Here is a 22,517-nt window from a genome sequence, read left to right on the forward strand (position 1 = left end):
GAACAGTAACTTGGGCCTCTGTATTATTAGTTCAGTGACTTTATCAGTACACCACTCCCCTCTCAACAGTTACAGTGACAATAAACAGTTTTACATGTATGATGTAGACTAGAGCTATGACAGTCACTGTAGAACCTCCATTTTCCTTTTCATTTCAACGCTGACCAGGAATCGCTGCTGCATAAGTGCATGTACAACCTTTTGACTCCATTACTAAAACACCTTCCTTGCTCATAATGACAGGCGGATAGGACTCATACTCAGAATTTCCAGCTCACAAGAGGACAGGGTACCAATAAACCACAAGACCTCTCCACATTCCAATTATTAAATTTCAGGTACATCAACTATTAAATGATTAAATCTCACACATACTAATCATGAAACTATTAAATCTCACATGTACCAACTATTCAACCATTAAATCTCATTAGACCAACTACTCAATTATTTAATCTTGCACAAAATACTAAACTGCACACATCAACCACTCAAGCAACATAAGTGGCCACTCTCCATCAGTTGTAGAAGCACTGGTTTATCCTATTTACTTAGGTTTGATGATTTGTCACAGAACCAACCTTGTATAAATATTCTTGCTGTGCAATTACATCATTTATTTTCAATAAAAATATCACCTATGACAGATCTTTCATCTCACCAGGACCTCCCAAATTACTTTACACGGAGTGAAGTGCTTTTGAAGTATATTCATTGTTGGAATGTGGGCAAAACAATCATGGGTTTGTGCACAGCAAGCACCCACAATAGCAATGAGAAAAAAATGAACAGATAATGCATTTCAAAATGTTGTTTGAAGGATAAATAATAGCCAGACCCCCTGAGATTACTCTCCTGCTGTTCTTCAAATAATGACATGGGATGTTTTACATCCATCTAAAAGGCCAAGGAGTCTCAATGGCTTTTCCAAATTAGGAATGTTGATCTACAGACCCCAATTAACATGAAAGTAGGTGTTTTGTTTTAGAAGAATGGTTCTGCATGGTAGTCTAGTTAGCAGAGTTAAATTACATGGAATCCATGGAGAGCTAGCCAATTGGATACAAAATTGACATGATGGTAAGGGACAGAGAGTGGTGGTGGAGGATTGCTTTTCAGACTGGAGGCCTGTGACCAGTGCTTGTCATTTATATAAATGATTTGAATGTTAATATAAGATGTATAGTTAGTAAGTTTGCAGATGACTCCAAAATTGGTGGTGTAGTGCACAGTGATGAAGGCCATCTCGGAGTACAATGAAACCTTAATCAGATGGGCCAATGGCCAAGGATTGGCAGGTAGAGTTTAATTTGGATAAATATGAGGTGTTGCATTTTAGTAAGGCAAATCAGAGCAGGGTGCATATAATTAATGGTAGGGTCCTAGGCAGTGTTGCCAAACAAAGAAATGTTAGGATGCAGGTTCATAGGTCCATGGAAGTGGAGTTGTAAATAGACGGGATAATGATGAAGGCATTTGGTATGCTTGCCCTTATTGGTCAGTGTGCTAAGTACAGGAGTTGGGAGGTCATGTTGTGGCTGTTCACATCATTGGTTAGACCACTTTTGGAATACTGTAATCAATTCTGGTCTCCCTGTGATAAGAAAGATATTGTGAAACTTGAAATGCATCATAAAAGATTTACAAGGATGTTGCAGGGTTGGAAGATTTGAGCAATAGGGAGAGGCTGAGTAGATTGAGGCTATTTTCCCAGGAGGATCAGAGGCTGACAAGTGATCAGATGGAAGTTTATAATATCATGAGAGGCATGATTAGGGTGAATAGATGAGGAGAAAGATTTAAAAGGGAACTGAGGGGCAACATTTTCATACAGAGGGTGGTGTGTGTGTGGAATGAACTGCCAGAGGAAGTGGTGGAGGCTGGTAGAATTACAACATTTAAAAAACATCTGGATAGTATATGAATAAGAAGGGTTCAGACGGATAAGGGACAAGTGCTGGCAAGTAGGATTAGATTAATTTAGGATATCTGGTTGGCATGGATGGATTGGACTGAAGGGTCTGTTTCCGTGTTGTACAGCTCTATGACTCTATGAATCATCTGTAAACTAAACAGTGAATTTCCAGCTGCCACTGATGGATTATTTCTGTTGTCTCACAGGAAGAAACAAGAAGCAGGAGTAGGCCGTTTAGCTCTTTGAGCTGACTCTGCCAAACAGATTCAAAGGGCCGAATGGCCCACTCCTGTTCCCTCCTGATATATTCAAAGCTGCTGACCATTTTGGGGAATTTTCTACTTTTCTGTTGTTTGGATTTCAACCATCGGTACTGTTTTAGTTTTTCCAATTAAATCATTTGGAATGTTTCCCAAGCAGTTATGAAGTAATTTAATTTATAAAAGAAGACAAGAAAATCTTATGATATTTCAAAAGTATCTAAATCCTTCCAGTAACTATGATGCCCCTTAGTCCATGTTCTGAATTACGGAGAATAATGGATTACAGAAAATATCAGACTGTTTAAGAACTCAGAATTCTTTTCAGCTTGAGAAATACAAACCTGGTTTCCATTATACAACATCTGTTGGCGTCATTTGATTTGTAGTTTTCCAAATTTACTGTTTAAAAGAGAGACTACTTTGTGGTAGTTTGAATGATCTTAAGTTATGGTTGTCTCACACATGGAAATCAAAGATAATATCATCCAGCTACCCACAAAGAGTTCTGTATAGGGCTTTTGTTATTGAAAATGTTTTAAATTGTTTTGTCTGTGGATAAAACCTTGAGTTACTACTGAGACCTCAATGAAAGTTATAAAATCAACATCACTGATTTAACAGTCGACCGTCACTTGGACTTTGACAAATTGCAGAGTTCCTGAGATAAGCACCGCATGGACACTACTCTCTGTCGCAAATGCTACAACACCATAACAGCAACCCCTACTGCCTCCACACACACACTCTCACAGACACACACACTCTCACAGACACACACACACTCCTGCAGAGACACACACACTCTCACAGACACACACATTCTCACAGACACACACATGCACAAGCACACATACACACATGTGTGTGTGCGCGCACACACACACCACACACACACACACACACACACACACACAAATATCCGATCTCAATTAACAAGATTAACTTAAGAGCATCATTTTGCCTTGTACCTGGGGCAAGCTAGTTGGAAGGGCATAATGCCTCATAACAGAATTCTTCTGAATGTCCACACTTGTAACATGATTTACAGCATCAGCACACACTGAAAAGAAACATCCTGGAGATGGTGAAAATCCTGCTTCCTGAGCAGACCTGAGTCATAAATCACTTGCTCCATCAAATCGCTTGCCTTACTTCTAATCTTACTTTGCAACCATCTATATCGATCATGGCTCAGCATCAAGCTGTATTTCAATTCTATTTATGTCACAATGGCGCAGTCACTCTTCATCAAAGTTGAAAACAAACATCTTGATGTACAAAGATCTCTCCAGTTCTTGGAGTACTGGCACAGAACAATTTAAAATTAATTAAATCTGTAAAGTAATCAAGCATTTTTCAATTTGTCAGTATTCCTCGAGCAAGTCAAGATTAACAAAAGCAAAGAACTGTTTGGGTAGCACAGTGGCGCAGTGGTTAGCACTGCTGCCTTGCTGCACCAAACACCAGGTTCAATTCCTGCTGCAGGCGACTGTCTGTGTGGAGTTTGCACATTCTCCCTATCTCTGTACTTGTTTCCTCTGGGTGCTCTGGTTTCCTCCCACAATCCAAAGATATGCAGGGTAGGTGAGTTGGCCATGTTAAATTGCCCATAGTGTTAGGTGTGTTAGTCAGGGGTAAACATCGGATAGGGGAATGGGTCTGGGTGGTTTACTCTTCAGAGGGTTGGTGTGGACTTGTTGGGCTGAAGGGTCTGTTTCCATACTGTAGGGAATCTAATCTAATATAAACTGTGGATGCTGGCATTCATGAAGCAAAAACAGAAATTGCTGGAGAAACTCAACAGATCTGGCAGCATCTGTGATGGCAGAAACAGAGTTAACGTTTTGAGTCCAGTGATCCTTCACCATATCAAGTGATTGTTTTCTGGTGCAGAGCTGTAACTGAACTTAAAAAAAAAGACATTAACATAGGGCTATTCAACAACAATAGCAGCAATTTGTCCTTATGTGACAGGGCTTATAATATGGTAATATCTCCATGACTGCATCGTAAGTGCAGAATCCAATAGCTGATAGCTAGCCTATGCTAAAGACAATAGAACAGGTGATCCAACACTTAGTCAAAGGCATTGGTTTTACAAAGTTAAAAATCACACTACACCAGGTTATACTGGATTAGTGGTGCTGGAAGAGCACAGCAGTTCAACCACCTGATGAAGGAGCAGCGCTCCGAAAGCTAATGTTTTCAAATAAACCTGTTGGACTATAACCTGGTGTTGTGTGATTTTTAATTTTGTCTACCCCAGTCCAACACCGGCATCTCCAAAGCATAAGCTTTAAGTAGTGTCTTAGAGTGGGATACAGTGATTCAGATGTGTGGAGGCTGCAGTGGAGAGGAACTGAATAAGTTAGGACCTAGATTAGGGCTTCCAAAATTGTGGGACTCTGAACATTTGGAGCTGTGAGCTCCCAGACAGCAAAGACTGCTGTAGACTCTGAATGACCACTAATTTGTTGGCCCTTTTAAATTGTTGGAGTTTGTTTGAAAAAGGACTTGGCCTCATTGGCTGAAACATGAGACCTGAATGATGTGGAGAAAGAGGTGTTCTTTAAACATTAAAAATTATACAAATAAACCAGTTCCTCCAAAACTCTCCCACCTCCTAACCCCTTCACCAACAGGGTTATTGTTTCACCTACCCTTCTCCCACATGTCTCCCCATCAACTCTTGTGCACCATTACCATACTTCACAGCCCTGTCCACTCTTGCTCCTATAGATCTCTCCAAACAGGTCAGCAGCAATGTTCCCTGTAATATTTTCTCTGCTGTGAGGTCAGTATATGGCAGAAGCTTTTCCAAGTCGAAATCAATGTGCTGACTCATTCTTCGACATGAGTGGAACTTTCCAGCAGCAAGCAATGCACTCAGAATAATTGCCTAAGATGGACTCACAATGGAAAACTATTTGGGAAGTACTGACCTAGAAAACACAGTTTGTAATGGTGGCAGATGGATGGTGGCATTGGGAAGAGTGAATTGTACCAAAGGATGCTGAGGAGGTACTGGTGCTTGGTATTTTGAAGAGGAGTTTTATCATTTTTAACCAACCGCTTGCCAGTGCAGGCCACATCACCAGGCACAGCCAGTGGGGTCCTAGGTGAAGGTCACAGATCAGGATGCTTGGCTGTGAGGGAAAATAAGATCAATGACCTCCTGTACACTGTAAGGGGAGCTGTCACAATCTTCTCTCTGCTATCCCATAGTCACAGGTCCAGCATACCCTGGAGCATTGGAGGCTGAGGGATGACCTTAAAGAGGTTTATAAAATCATGAGGGGCATGTATAGGGTAAAGAGACAAGGTCTTTTCCTTGGGTTTGGGGAATCTAGAACTAGAGGGTATAGTTTGAAGGTGAGAGAGGAAAGATTTAAAAGGGACCTAAGGGGCAACATGGTGTGTTTATGAAACGAGCTGCCAGATGAGGAAATGACCAAGTTGTTACATGAAGGGAGGGCTGTTGATATCATATACATGGACTTTAGTAAGGCGTTTGATCAGGTTCCCCATTGTAGACTAATGGAGAAAGTGAAGTCACATGGTGTGCAAGGTGTTCTAGCTAGGATAAAGAACTGGTTGAGCAGCAGGAGACAGAGTGTAGTAATTGAAGGGAGTTTCTCGAAATGGAGAAAGGTGACCAGTGGTGTTCCACAGGGATCAGTGTTGGGGCCACTGTTGTTTGTAATATACATAAATGACCTAGAAGAGGGCACTGTTGGTATGATCAGCAAGTTTGCAGATGACACGAAGACTGGTGGAGTAGCAGAAAGCATAAGGGACTGTCAGAGAATACAGGAGGATATAGATAGACTGGAGAGTCGGGTGGAAAAGTGGCAGATGGCTTTTTCTGAAGAAGGGCTGAAGAACGAATTCCTGATGAAGGGCTCGTGCCCGAAACGTCAATTCTCCTGCTCCTTGGATGCTGCCTGATCAGATGGCTTTCAATCCAGACAAATGTGAGATGATGCATTTAGGCAAGTCTAATTCTAGAACGAATTATACAATGAATGGAAGAGCCTTGGGAAAAGTTGATGGGCAGAGAGATCTGGGAGTGCAGGTCCATTGTACCCTGAAGGCTGCTGTGCAGGTGGATAGAGTGGTCAAGAAGGCATATAGTATGCTTGCCTTCACTGGACAGGGTATTGAGTATAAGAGCTGGCAAGTCATGTTAACATTGTACAAGACACTGGTTCGGCCTCATTTAGAATACTGCGTACAGTTCTGGTTGCCACATTACCAAAAGGGTATGGACACTTTGGAGAGGCTGCAGAAAAGGTTTATGAGGTTGTTGCCTGGTATGGAAGGTGCTAACTATGAAGAGAGGTTGAATAGGTTAGGTTTATTTTCATTAGAGAAAAGGAGATTGAGGGGGGGACCTGATTGAGGAGGGAACCTGACAAGCTTTCTCCCAGGGTGAAGGATTCAATAACCAGAGGTCATGCTTTCAAGGTGAGAGGTGGAAAGTGGAATGCCCAGTGGGTGGTGGGCATTTGCAATGCGTTGCCAGCAGAGGTGGTAGAGGCAGGCACGGTAGATTCATTTAAGATGCATCTGGACAGATGCATGAGTAGGTGGGGAGCAGAGGGATACAGATGCTTAGGAATTGATTGACAGGTTGAGACAGTACAGTTGGATCAGCTCAGGCTTGGAGGGCCGAAGGGCCTGTTCCTGGGTTGTAAATTTTCTTTGTTCTGTGTTCTATGAAGTGGTGGAGGCTGGTACAATTACAACACTTTTTTTAGATTAGATTCCCTACAGTGTGGAAACAGGCCCTTCGTCCCAACAAGTCGACACCGATCCTCCTAAGAGTAACCCACCAAGACCCATTACCCTCTGACTAATGCATATGGGCAATTTAGCATGGCCAATTCATCTGACCTGCACATCTTTGGCCTGTGAGAGGAAACTGGAGCACCCGGAGGAAACCCACGCAGACACGGGGAGAACGTGCAAACTCCACACAGACAGTCCCCTGAGGTTGGAATTGAACCTGAGTCCCTGGTGCTGTGAGGCAGCAGTGCTAACCACTGAGCCACCATACCACCCCTCAAAGGCATCTGGATGGTACATGAATAGGAAGGGTTAGAGGAATATAGGCCAAATACTGGCAAATGGGACTGGATTAATTTAGAATCTCTGGTTGGCATGGACAAGTTGGACCGAAGGGTCTGTTTTCATGCCATACATCTCTATGACTCTATCATTCACCCTCATTCTGTCACTACATAAGTTCATGGGCTACAATATTCAACCAGCTTTGACAAAGGGTCAGTTAGACTCAAAACGTCAGTTCTTTTCTCTCCTTACAGATGCTGCCAGACCTGCTGAGATTTTCCAGCATTTTCTCTTTTGGTTTCAGATTCCAGCATCCGCAGTAATTTGCTTTTTTTCAACTAATTCATGTGTCATGCCCTCTCAATCGCTCTCACACACATCATCCTCCTTAACTATAAAGCCTAGCAGCGCTTCCTACTCGTCACTGAAGTCACCTCACCTCCTTTCCTGTTCCCGCATTAATATTAACTCCCCTTCCATTGAATTCCTTCATACTCAATTCCAAACTTTGTTTCCTTAAATGATCTGAGAGGGGCCAACAGAGTAGGTTGGTGGAAGGGAAAGTGCCAGATATCAAGCTCCTCACTCCCAACGAACAGAAAATTCTAGAATTATCTGAGAAGAGCATGACCACTTCTTTGGGGATGGGAGACCCCAATGGGCAAGCAAATCAGTAAGTCTTGTTGTGCTGTCCACAAAATCCAGTGATCTTTAACTCACTCCTAATCTCTACAAACTTCTCTGTCTCTTGATTTCCTCTCTTCTCTTATTCCAGCACGATTGACATTAAGCAAACCTCTCCAAAGAACAGTCTAGCACTGTAGACCCTCATCTCTACCTCCATCTCTGAGAAAGAAGTCCCAGATCCCTTATAGCACGCATCAATGATGCTTTTATCTGCACCTACCCTCCACCAGCTCAGACTTTCACCTTGATCAAACCCATAAGTACAAGCTAGGTGAAAGTGAAGACTGCGAATTCACAAGTACAATCTGGTGAGCACATCACTGCCACATCCTCACATCGGTTGAGGAAGAAATGCCTCAAAGTACTACCAGAGACGAGGTAACTGCTGAGTTCCAGGCACAAGATGATGGCCAGAACAGGAAGAGTAGGCAGGTTTCTCAAAGATACTGAAAAGGTTTGAAGAAAGGACTGTATCAGTACTGTGCTGTCATTGTCACGCATGTGATGGCTGTCTTGTTTCTGAAGATCATTGTCAGTGAGCACAATACCCAAGTCTGACTTCCTGTTTGGTCCCTCCCATTCAAGAATCCTCCCTGGCTCCAGGGTCACTCCTGAACGATCACTCCCTCTTAGAGGCTACTTTACATGGAGTCAAATCAAAGGAGATGTCAATGACTTGATGTTAGATTGCACTTATTTTTAATAGATGTCTTAATGGCAGCTTCCACATTCACAGAATGGTTTACATTCCACCTCTTTTGTATCGCTCTCCCCTTGCCCAACAAATGAAGTGGCATGGGAAGGCTTTGAAGCATCCTGATATATGTAGTATAATCACAAGTTTATTCCACATTTTGAAATGATCTTTGTCATTCTACTCCCCCCCCCCCAACAGATGAATGATATTTTCAAGAAAACTTACCACAGTGTTCTGCTGAAGAACACACATTCAAAGAACTATACCATTTCCCCTAACTTTCTGTTTTTGTTTTAGATTTAGTGCAGCCTTTTTCCTTACAGCAAAATCATTAATCGATTTCGTATCACTAATCAATTTTTTTTAATCATTATGATCAAATGGCCTAAAGACGTAATCCATTTCTTGAAACGTCATTGGATTTACAGCTTTAGATTGACTGGCTACTTAAAGCTATCAATCACACCAACCGACCAAAGACAATGCTGCTTCTTTTCAATGGCACCTGTACATAGAATCAAACAATCCTACTGTGTGGAAGCAGGCTATTTGGCCCATTGAGTCCACACTGCCCCTTTGAAGAGCATCCTACTCAGACCCATGCCCCTGCCCTATCCCAACCTTGCATTTCCAATGGCTAATCCACCTAAATCTGCACATTCCTGGACACAATGAGCAATTTCCCATGGCCAATCCAACTCAACTGCACATCTTTGGACTGTAGGAGGAATCTGTAGCCCCCAGAGGAAAGCCATTCCGACACGGGGAGAATGTGCAAAATCGACACAGACAGTCGCCTGATTCTGAAAATGAACCCAGATCCCTGGCACTGAGAGGCAGGCCACTAAGTCACCAGCCTGCCCCACTTATGAATGTTTTATCATTGTTGTTCTGGTATGTTTTACATATCATTTGTGATATCGGTGTAATTTAAAAGTTGAGTTAGATTTGCACTTTGTGTCCAAGTGATGTATCAATATCAGTAACAAACACAGCGATATACAACAGTCCTTTACATTTTAATAAGTATCATTAGTCTGCAGGTGCATAACTAACAATGTAGAGCAACATGAGCTATTGGGGGTTGTATTCTCTTCTCGGTGTTATTCTTAAATGAGCAGTCAAATTAGGCTGGAGACCAAGAGCTGAATGAATGAGCAATCTGAATCTCAAATTCTTAATCAGAAAAGAACATCTTCCAGCAAAGTAAATTATGCATTTATCAGGATTAAAGTTTATTAACAAGACCCTGGTCATGAGCCTGTGGTCAGGCAAACTTTGTTTTAGATCCTATCTGTTTGCTGTCAACAAACCATTCTTGAAGCAATTCATGTCTTCTGATGAAAAAGTAGTATTTTGCAAGGGTAGAAATCCTATCTTGCCAGATGGGAATGTCTGATAACATGTGGCATGTTTAGACCACAGTTTAAAGCATGTGGTCTGGAAAATTACAAAAAAATATTGTGTTCTTTTTTTGTTCCTCCCTCTGATGACTTAGCTTTCCCCTCTCATGTTTACGCCACAGGTCATTACAGGGGCAGTTCCCATATGGAGCCCAAAACAAAAATAAAATGATGACGGTTGAGGGGGAGGGATAGCAGGAAGCCAACCTCACACTTATATTGTTAGAAATAATGTATGCAATCCCATTAGCCTTGTAAATATATACTGCATTAGGAAGCCTGTTATTTTCATGGACATTTTTAACTGTGAGTGTTTCTGATCTGAACGATCCATAGATCATAAGGAAACATCGGAGTGAAGAACAGCAAACTGAGAGACTTTGAGGTGTGGTGTGAAAGCAATCAGGCTGAAATATCTGCCCTCTGTTTGGTAGCTGGGGTTGATTGGACTGATTCTGTTGATTTAGTGGGTGTTTGCCTTTTGACACAGCTGCACATCCTGAGCTGGGCTGACCAGGAAGTTCTCGTTGAACAAAGAATATCATCCCTTCCAGTGCGAGGGAGCCCCTTGCAAATATCAACACTAACTCCAAAGACTCGCTGTCTTCAAGGCAGCAATGTGCCAAAGGAAAAGAGTGCAAAATAAACATCTTTCTAAGAACTAATATCTGTTACATAGCTATTTTGGAAAGTTGGCAAAACACAGAAGTTGGCTGTGCCAAATTGTTGAGACAGTATGCTTGTGTTCTCTCCATGCCCTAGTCCACTTCAATTCAAAAACCTCCAAACCATCTCAACAATCAAACTGTTCAATTAATTTTATTTTTAAATCAGCAGTTTGTATTCTATTTCCTATACAAAGCAGACCAAAGCAAAGTGATAACACACAGAGAAATGATGAGAAAGTAAAGTACACTGAAGTCTATGTTGGCATATGTTTGCCTTGGTCAGCCTGATGGTTCACAGTGTCAGATACCAAGTGGATATCTTAAGTTCACTTTCATTTATTGGTGGGAGAGAGATTTTTCCTGAGACGTTCTTAATGTCACACCAGCATAAGTCAGAGAGCAATCTTATCCACTCCAGTATGACATTAGCACTCCTGTCATTACTTTCTCCCACACCTCCCCCCCCCACCCCCCCCAAATCTTCAGCAACTTTTCAGGTTAGTCTATGAAGAGATAGTGAGATTGATTTTAAGCTGCAGGAATCAGTTAAAAACGATAATAACAATATCAAAATGGGGCCTCTGCATGGCACTAAATTATTGGCAATGGGTACGGTACAAAAAGGAGCCAAAAGGATAGTATCACAGCGGAGAACTTTTGGAACAGATGGGGCTCTTTTTAAAAAAAAAATGTAAAGGCTGAGTGTGACCTGATTGAATCCTTTTCTAGTATAACATCCTTTAGAGAAGGAAACTGCTGTCCTTACCTGGTCTGGCCTACATGTGACTCCAGACTCACAGCAATGTGGTTGACACTTAACTGCCCTCTGGGCAATTATGGAGGGCAATAAGTACTGTCCTAGTTAGTAACATCCTCATCCCATGAATGAATAAAGTATAAAGGCACGAAGACTATTCACAGTGAAGGTGTTTCTACTTGTTGGGGATACTCAGTCCAGAGGTAGGTGGGGCAATTTAATCTCACAATGCCATATACCAATATGATAATATTTCCTTATTTTATAGTTCTGCCCTCCTGCAATAAAGACTGACATTCTATTTGCCTTCCTAACTTCTTGACATGCCGAAATGTTAATCTTTTACGTTTTATGCGTAAGGACCTCTGGGCCATTACATTCTGCAGTCTCCAGTGGTCCTTATTAGAGCACATCTAAGCATCAAATTCAGAATTCGGGAGGCCCAGTTCTAGCCATGATTTGGAAATAATGCTTAAAAGAGGCCTATATTCCTCTTCGGTCTCTTCTTCACAGAACCTAATTGCTTTCCTTCTTTCTGATTTAATGTGCCCTGTGAGTGTAAATCTGTGAGAAAATCATGTTTAAATCGTAACCACTTAATTTCTATAAAACCATAAAACCATAAGACATAGGAGTGGAAGTAAGGCCATTCGGCCCATCGAGTCCACTCCGCCATTCAATCATGGCTGATGGGCATTTCAACTCCACCTTCCCGCATTCTCCCAGTAGTCCTTAATTCCTTGTGACATCAAGAATTTATCAATATCTGCCTTGAAGACATTTAGCATCCCAGCCTCCACTGCACTCTGTGGCAATGAATTCCACAGGCCCACCACTCCCTGGCTGAAGAAATGTCTCCGTATGTCTGTTCTGAATTTACCCCATCTAATTCTAAGGCTGTGTCCACGGGTCCTAGTCTCCTCTCCTAACGGAAACAATTTCCTAGTGTTCACCCTTTCCAAGCCATGTATTATCTTGTAAGTTTCTATTAGATCTCCCCTTAATCTTCTAAACTCCAATGAATACAATGCCAGGATCCTCAGCTGTTCCTCGTATGTTAGACCTACCATTCCAGGGATCATCCGTGTGAATCTCCGCTGGACATGCTCCAGTGCCAGTATGTCCTTCCTGAGGTGTGGGGACCAAAACTGGACACAGTACTCCAAATGGGGCCTAACCAGAGCTTTATAAAGTCTCAGTAGCACAACGGTGCTTTTATATTCCAATATAGGTACCATGTCACCAAATCCATCAGCAATTATAGTCTTCGCCAACTTTCTAGCAAAGTATTTGTGAATTTTTACATTCAATCCACATTGGAGGATATTATTCAATGCTATTAACATAGTGCTACTTCTTCTTTCCATCTTCATTGGCATTGTGCTTAATATCATGAAAGCATGAAATCTACTTAATCACACACCCTTTCAACCTTTAAAAGAGTTGTGTCCTTTTCCTTAAGTAATCTGTAATGTAGGCTCTTTTCAGCTGTGATTCAAGTTTCTTGTAATTCAATGCAAGTCCCATAGCTAAAATGTATTTAAAAAGTAAACAATAAGTGTTTTTTGTAAAAAGTCCAGAAAAATATTCCAGTTAATAAGACTGTTCAATTTTGTCGTTGCTATCACACTATTCATCTCAGAGGAAGACATTCCTTAAAACCACTCACTTCTTCAACGATGTTGATCAGCTGATTTAATATCTCTTGATGTTCTTTGGTGTTGTACTTTGTTTTATCATGCTCCTGTGAAATGCCATGGGTGACTGATTATGTTAGAGGCACTATCTAAAGATAAGTTGTTGTTGTTTGTGAAATCATTTTCTGCTGATATTACTGGTTGGAAAGACTATGACAGCACTTCAGAATGTCATGACTGAAAATTGTGTCAAATTGATTTATTTCTTTCTCTGTACAAAATGTGCATCTTGTTAAGGAAGAAAAGACCTATTTAGTATATGAGCCATATTAGGTGCTGCAGGACTGATTTATATCTGGGAATGAAAACTAGCTTTCTCTGTTCTTGTGGGTACCTATCTTGTGGTTTAATGTCTCAACAGAGCAACCACAGAAAAACCACAGAGTTTTAAGATCTCTCCATGACATCATGGTTATATACTGCTAAGTACCTAATGCTGACAAGCTCAATCACATCTTCAATATTGCTACTTTCTTTTTGAAAGCAAGATGAAGTCCTAAGATACATTGTAAACATTGACAACAAGAGGAATGTAAGATTCAAAAAGTTTGGATTAACAGTTCATATTTTGTAGACTGGGCCTGTCCTCTTCTGAGGGAAGGGTGATCAAATTATATCAATTCAGATTGTGATTAGATTTGTAAAAGTGGACAAAAAGAAATAACTTGATTGAGGAGTCCAAAACCTGGGGAATTAGCCTTAAAATTAGGACTTGCATGATGAAGGTTGACGTCAGGAAGCATTTCTTCACAAAAAGATGAGTGCAAATCTGGACTGGTCTCCCTGAAAAAGATAGTGAAGGGGCAATTGAAAATTTTGAGAATTGGTTGAAAATTTTTGTTAGTTAAGAGTAATAATGAACTAAGGCAGGTAACTAGAGCATATGAATGCTCAAACAAAAGTTGTTGCCATGGGATCTAGAACTTTTTGTCTTGCAGAATGAGGCTGTCACCAGCTCGGCCAACATTTATTGCCCATCCCTAATTGCGCAGATGGAGGTTAAGAGTCAACCACATTGTTGTGAGTCTAGCATCACATGCAGGCCAGCAACTTCTTACCCTAAAGGATATTGGTAAACCAGATGCGGTTTTTCACCTGAGAGTTGACAACAGCTTCATTAGACTCTTAATTCCAGATTTTTATTGGCTTCAAATCCCACTGTCTGCCATGGCAGGATTCAAACCCAGACCATTACTTGGGTCTTCAGGTAAATAGCCTAGCAATAATACCATAAGGCCATTACCTCACTGAGTTTCATCAGAAATGTACCTTCAATGAAAAGAACACCCAACATGTTATCCTCTGCATATTTCCAATTTACTGATAATGCATTTGTTACATTGGAATTGCCCTTGCAATTAATAATTTCTTTACACGTCTTAGTGGGCTCCATTCTGTGCTCTTTTGGAAGGGAATAGTCAAATGAGCTCACTTTCCTCGGTGTTCTACTTCGATCATAAGACCACAAGATAAGAGGGGCAGAATTAGGCTATTCAGCCCCTAGCATCTGCTCCAACATTCAGTCATAGCTGATATGTTTCTCAACCCCATTCTTCTGCCTTCTCCCTGTAACTCTTAATCTCCTTACTAAACAAGAATTTATCTATCTCTGTCTTAAATGTACTCAATTACTTGGCCTCCATAGTCCTCTGTGGTAATGAGTTCCACAGAGTCACCAGTCTCTGACTAAAGAAATTCCTCCTCATCTCAGTTCTAAAGAGTTGTGCCTTCACCCTGACCCTTGGATCCTAGTCTTTCCTACTCGCGGAAACATCTTCACCACATCCACTCTATCAGGTCTCTCAGTATTCTGTAAGTTTCAATCAGATCCTCCTTCTTCCTTCTAAACTCCATCTAAACAAGTTGAGAAATTAGTTAAGGGAATCTCTACTGTCTACCACAAGCCTACCTTTATTGTCAGTGAGTGCATTGGGATTCATACAGAGCCACACTCTACCAGCTTGATCTGATCATAAATCGAAAAACAGCCTGAGCTACCCTCATTCACCGGTCATAGGTAATGCAGAAATAGGACAAATCAAAGCCATCCTACTCGATAATAATCACCCTGGGATAATAATTACCCTGATCAAATCACACAAATTGATAGAAGACTCTAAAGCAGTCACTCTTGTTCCTGAAAAGTGTTTAGTCTCCGTCTGATTACCTTGGAAAGTGAAGATTTCTCCTTGCTTTAAGTAGGAGACTAGCTGTTTCATATTGCTATTCACCACTAACAGAATGTTGAAGCTGAATATGTCAAGCCAAAAATACGTTCTGCCCATTACAAGCTGCAGCTTAAACAGCTTCTTCTTTTCCCGCCGTACCAACCAGTACCCTTCCACTGACACCCTCCTTCGACTGACTGAACTGGTCCTCACTCTCAGCATCTGCAGTCCTCACTTTCTCCTGCTGCTTAAAACAGACCCTGTGGGAAGAGTGAATCAGACAGAGAGAAGCAAAGAGATCTCCTGTGGTTAGCAGCATTCATCTTTTCTTTCTACACTTTCTCTGTAAAATTGCTAGCTCCAATTTTCTGTTGAAATTGCAGAAAGATACATTTTGAAGCATTGAGAGAAATACCGGTAACCTTAAAACCCCAAAGCAACAAGAAAGACCAAAGGCCCAGCCAAGAAACCAGTGAACAAAAGAGTGACCATCTCTATGCAAGTAACATGAAGACACCACCAAAGAAACCAAAAAGGTGGTGAAACCAGCTCATCTAGTTTTGTGATTGAGGATTAGTGATGGAGTGTTGTGTTTTTATAACTCTTTTCCCTTCCCTCTAAATATTTATATTTCTCATTGTGTGCCTGACAGTTTGAAAAAGGGTAGAGGTTATGAAAGATAAGTGAGAAATCCTGCTCATTTATTAATCTTGCTAAAGTTAAGTGTTATAATAGAGGGATTTTTAAAAAAGATTATTACTGATATGATTTGCTTTTACCCCAGGCAACAGTTAGTCAGAGGCAAATGAGATTTTAGGTAGATTCATGAAGTCTTCACATTTCACATGGCTTTGGAAATAGTAAAGCTTGACTTTCAGTACACAGTCTCAGACAGTCGTGATTCAAGATTCACATTTTTCAATGAAACTAGTACAACTGCAAGATTCAGCAAGATATGTTTTGCAGACAACCCAAATTGAATTTCTCTTAAATTATCTAGAATGAAATAAGTTATTTTCATTCATAAGGTAAGCCATATATCATGCAACATCTACAATCCTCATGTCAGGCTAAATTATAATCTGAACCAACTAAGTACTAAGTATTGTTTGGATGGAAGGAATGAGGAAGATTCTGTTACCTGTGTGCAATACGCCCCACCCAATTTTCCACTCTACTCACCACCCAAGAGGCTTTGAACACCCAAGCTGCAAAGTCATTAGTGCATTTCTGTAATTGCCAGGATTCTGGATCTGTGTTGAGAAATAAGATGGATTACTGCATTACCTATAGCCGACAAATAACTATTTGTTAAGTTACAGAATGAAGATGTTTGTTTGATGTTCCTCTGTTAACAGAAGGACTAACTTGGTCATGTTAAGTGAGGTAATGTCTCCATTGAAGTGGCATGCACAGTAATGTCATAGCAACATGTTAATTGTTTACACATCAACACTGAGAAAAAAAATCCTCGTTAGGTTCGTGTGGCTGAGATGTTTAAACAAAATGATGAAAAAAAAGAAGTTAGAAATTTGTGTTCAATTTTAAGTTACCGAGCCCACCATGTGCTAACCATCATGGAAAATGGGTTGTGACAATTTTACATAGAACTGCTTAAAATTTTCAACACAGAAACACATTATTCAGCCCAACTAATCTCTGCTTGTGCTTACAAGCCTCAAAAGCCTCCTCTCAACTTACAATGTCACCCTATCAGGAAATATCCTTCTGTTACTTTCTCACCCACGTACTTATTCAGCTTCCTTTTAAATTCATCTATGCAATTTGCCTCAAATACTGTATTTGATGGTGAGTTAAACATTCAGACCATTCTCTAGATCGAGCGCTTTCTCCAGAACTCCTGACTGGATTCATTGGTGTAGACCTTCCAGTCTCTGGATATTTGTAGAATGGATGTTCTCTGGAAAATATGAGTCTAACCCATACGTATTGACTATGCAGTAATTGTCTGCTAAGTTAAAACATTAAATAGACAATTACCTGGCATCTGGAGTGCTACAAAAGTATCTGCATCACAGAATTAGAGTCTGAGACTTCAGAGACATTTTTTCTTATTAATCGTTAGCAGAATTAAAATATATTGTAACTCCTGGCTAATTATGAAGATGACCTCCAATCGCTCACACCCACATGACACCATACCACACCCACAAAAACTCTTGCCATCCCATTTAGTTTTGTGTCATCCTCAAATTTGGTGATAGTGCGTTTAGTTTCCTCATCTTAGCCATCTACATATATATATTAAAATTGCAGCAAAGTAACTGCACAAAGTGTGGGCTCCTCAGCCTGAGAGTCATAAATTGAACTGTGATGAGCTTTTACATTTTTCCCTCTTATTTATGACTTCTATCATTTACTTATGCACCATGGTATGGCACAGAAACAGACCCTTTGGTCCAACTCATCCATGCTGACCAGATATCCCAACCCAATTTGTCCCATCTGCCAGCACCTGGCCCATATTCCACCAAACCCTTCCTAATGATATACCCATCCAGATGCTTTTTAAATGTTGCAATTGTACCAGCCTCCACCACTTCCTCTGGCAACTCATTCTATACATGTACCACGCTCTATGTGAAGAAGTTGCCCCTTAGGTCTCTTTAATATCTTTTCCCTCTCACCCTAACCTTATGCCCTCTAGTTCTGGACTCTCCACCCCAGTGAAAAGACTTCATCTATTTATCCTATCCATGCCCCTCATGATTTTGTAAACCTCTATAATGTCACCCCTTAGCCTCTGATGCTCCAGGGAAAACAGGCCTAGCCTATTCAACCTCTCCCTATAGCCGGCAACATCCTTGTAAATCTTTTCTGAACCCTTTCAAGTTTCACAACACCTTTCCAAAAGGAAGGAGACCAGAATTACATGCAATATTCCAACAGTGGCCTAACCAATGTCCTGTACAGCTGCAACATGACCTCCCAACTCCTGTACTCAATACTCTGACCAATAAAGGAAAGCATACCAAACGCCTTCTTCACTATCCTATCTATCTATAACTTCATTTTCAAGGAGCTATGAACCTGCACTTCAATGTCTCTTTGTTCAGCAACACTCCCGAGGACCTTACTATTAAGTTCTGATAAGATTTGCTTTCCCAAAATGCAGCACCTTACATTTATCTAAGTTAAACTCCATCTGCCACTTCACAGCCTATTTGGCCCATCTGATCAAGATCCCGTTGTAATCTGAGATGACCTTCTTCGCTGTCCACTACACCTCCAATTTTGGTGTCATCAGCAAACTTACTAATTATACCTCTTATGCTCATATCCAAAACATTTATGTAAATGATGAAAAGTAGTGGACCCAGCACTGATCCTTGTGGCACTCCACTGGTCACAGGACTCCAATCTGAAAAACAACCCTCCACCACCACTCTCTGTCTTCTACCTTTGAGCCAGTTCTGTATCCAAATGGCTAGTTCTCCCTTGTATTCCATGAGATCTAACTTTGCTAATCAGTCTCCCACAGGGAACCTTGTCCAATGCCTTACTGAAGTCCATATAGATCACATCTACTGCTCTGCCCTCATCAACCCTCTTTGTTACTTCTTCAAAAAACTCAATCAAGTTTGTGAGACATGATTTCCCACGCACAAAACCATGTTGACTATCTCGAATCAGTCCTTGCCTTTCTAAATTCATGTACATCATGTCCCTCAGGATTCCCTCCAACAACTTGCCCACCACTGACGTCAGGCTCACTGGTCTATAGTTCCCTGGCTTGTCCTTACTGCCCTTCTTAAACAGTGGCACCACGTTTGCCAACCTCCACTTTTCCGGCACCTCACCTGTGACTATCGATGATACAAATATCTCAGTAAGAGGCCTAATAATCACTTCCCTAGCTTCCCACAGAGTTCTTGGTACACCTGATCAGGTCCTGGGGATTTATCCACTTTTATGCATTTCAAGACATCCAGCACTTCCTCCTCTATAATATGGACATTTTTCAAGATGTCACCATCTATTTCCCTACAGTCTATATCTTCCATGTCCTTTTCCACAGTAAATACTGATGCAAAATACTCATTTAGTATCTCCCCCATTTTCTGCAGCTCCACACAAAGGCCGACTTGCTGATCTTTGAGGGACCTTGTTCTCTCCCTGCTTACCTTTTTGTCCTTAATATATTTGCAAAAACCCTTTGGATTCTCCTTAATTCTATTTGCCAAAGCTATCTCATGTCCACTTTTTGCCTTCCTGATTTCCCTCTTAAGTATACTCCTACTGCCTTCATACTCTTCTAAGCATTTACTCGATCTATCCTGTCGATACCTGACATATGCTTCCTTCTTTTTCTTAACCAAATTTCTTTAGTCATCCAGCATTCTCTATACCTACCAGCCTTTCCTTTCACCCTAACAAGAATATACTTTCTCTAGAATCTCGTTATCTCAATTCTGAAGGCTTCCTATTTTCCAGCCGTCCCTTTACCTGCGAACATCTGTGCCCAATCAGCTTTTGAATGTTCTTGCTTAATACCGTCAAAATTGGCCTTCCTCCAATTTAGAACTACAATGTTTAGATCTGGCCTATCGTTTTCCATCACTATTTTAAAACTAATAGAATTATGGTTGCTGGCCCCAAAGAGTTAGAAATGATTCCATGAGATCATATAGATTCTAAGTGAGTTTGACAGAATACCTGTGAGAAGGTGTTTCTTCGTATCAGAGGCCTTTAACCAGTGGACACAGATTCACAATAAAGCATTCTTCAGTTTAAGATGGAAACAAAGAGTTATTTTCTGTCAGAGGGCTGTTAATTTTTGAAATTCTCTTCTGCCTAGAGAATTCTAGACTGCAGCCTAGATGTTCAGTCCCAGGTTAGAAGCATTGAGATTGGGTAAATTGAGATTATCAAACCTGAAAGTTGAGGTTCTGGGGCAATGTGGTTCCCTGATGGTCAATCAAGGCAATCCCAGAATGAGTGTGGAGGTTGCAGGTTACAGAGGTTGGGGAGGAGGTGGGGGGTGCAGGGGAGCTGGAATTCATTGTCCCATTTCAAAAACTTTATAACCACTTGAAGCTGTTCATCAAAATGCAAAATGGCAGGGATCCTACCCTATTACTATGATAATGGAAAATTGTGAACATTAAGCCAACAATGGTTGCCCTCAGGCGAGTATTAATTGATGATGCTAAGTAGCAAGTAATAATCATTTAGCAGTCCAGACATTTTTTCAAATCTTTAAAATATTGGAGTTTTAAACGCCTTGACAGTTTCACTGCAATCTTTGACAGTTCCTGTTGACAGTTCCAGTGAGCGTCCCAGTTCCAAAGATTTTATGCATTTCTTAATTTCAATAATATCAAAGGATGTCTATTGATGCCAAAGGGCACCTGACCTCACTCAAAAGGCACCTTGGCTGTCCCCAAAGATGATCCAGGGCCACATAGGGTTCCTTACCACTTCAAGGGTTTTTCCCGAACTTTTTCACAAAGAACAGACCAACTCTCAGGGAGTCAAATCTGTGCACATCCTATTTCAAACAACACAACACCAAAATAACGCATCAGTAAAAGGAACCCCAGACTTAGACAGGCAGTTGCTTCCAGGAAATTTGGTTACACCAAATACATTAGGTATCATTTCAGGGCAGAGTGTTCTGGGTTTGCTCACCACTTCCTAAAGATTACAAAGCCTTTTCTTTTCTGTAAAACCACAGGTGTGGGTCAGTGATATATTAAAGGCAGAAGTAAACAGTGGTTTGAGATACAAGGCAGTCAGGTAATTGAGGAAGCAGACAGGAAAATTATGTCTCGGCCACAATCATAAGACCAAAAGTTATTAGAGTAGAGTTAGGCCCCTCGACCCATTGAGTCTGCTCCACCACTCAATCATGACTGATATATTTTTCAACTCCATTCCCCAGCCTTGTCCTCAAAATCAGTTTTCACTTGATGAAGGGGCAGCGCTCAAAAAGCTTGTGATTTCAAATTAACCTGTTGCACTATAATTTGGTATCATGTGACTTCTGACCTTGTCTGCCCCAGTCCAACATCGGTACCTCCACATCATGACATCCTTCTTAAGGTGCGGTGCCCAGATTTGCTGCAAATGCTCCAAGTGGGGATGAATCAGGGTTTGGTTAACTTCAGCAAAACTTTTACATGATTATGTTGCAGCCCTCAAAATATAAAGGCCAGCTAACAATTAGATTTCTTGATTGTTTTGTGCACCTTGTTGTGACATTTCCACAACCATGCGCCTGAAGTCCCAAGTCTCCTTGGGCATACACTGTATTCAACTTCACACCATCTGAGATGTTGGCCAGGACAGGGCTCTATTCCTTGGACTGTAGGAGAATGAGGCGTGACCTTATTGAGGTGTATAAAATCATGAGGGGCATAGATAGGATGAATGTATATCATCTTTTTCCCAGAGATTGGGAATTGAAAGCTAGAGGGCATAGGTTCAAGGTGAAAGGAGAAAGATTTAAAAAGAATATGAGGGGCAACTTCTTCATGCAGAAAGCAGTGCGTGTATGACCATAAGACATAGGAGCGGAAGTAAGGCCATTCGGCCCATCGAGTCCACTCCGCCATTCAATCATGGCTGATGGGCATTTCAACTCCACTTACCCGCATTCTCCCCATAGCCCTTAATTCCTTGTGACATCAAGAATTTATCAATTTCTGTCTTGAAGACATTTAGCGTCCCAGCCTCCACTGCACTCTGTGGCAATGAATTCCACAGGCCCACCACTTCCTGGCTGAAGAAATGTCTCCGCATTTCTGTTCTGAATTTACCCCATCTAATTCTAAGGCTGTGTCCACGGGTCCTAGTCTCCTCGCCTAATGGAAACAATTTCCTAGCATCCACCCTCTCCAAGCCATGTATTATCTTGTAAGTTTCTATTAGATCTCCCCTTAATCTTCTAAACTCCAATGAATACAATCCCAGGATCCTCAGCCGTTCCTCATATGTTAGACCTACCATTCCAGGGATCATCCGTGTGAATCTCCGCTGGACATGCTCCAGTGCCAGTATGTCCTTCCTGAGGTGTGGGGACCAAAACTGGACACAGTACTCCAAATGGAACCTAACCAGAGAAATGGGCTACCAGAGAAAGTGGCTGAAGCAGGTACAATCGCAACATTTAAAAAAACATGCGGATAGGTGCATGGATAAGAAGGGTTTAGTGGGATATGGACTA

The sequence above is a fragment of the Chiloscyllium punctatum genome, chromosome 8 (genome assembly GCF_047496795.1).
Source record: "Chiloscyllium punctatum isolate Juve2018m chromosome 8, sChiPun1.3, whole genome shotgun sequence".
Classification (NCBI taxonomy): Eukaryota; Metazoa; Chordata; class Chondrichthyes; order Orectolobiformes; family Hemiscylliidae; genus Chiloscyllium; species Chiloscyllium punctatum.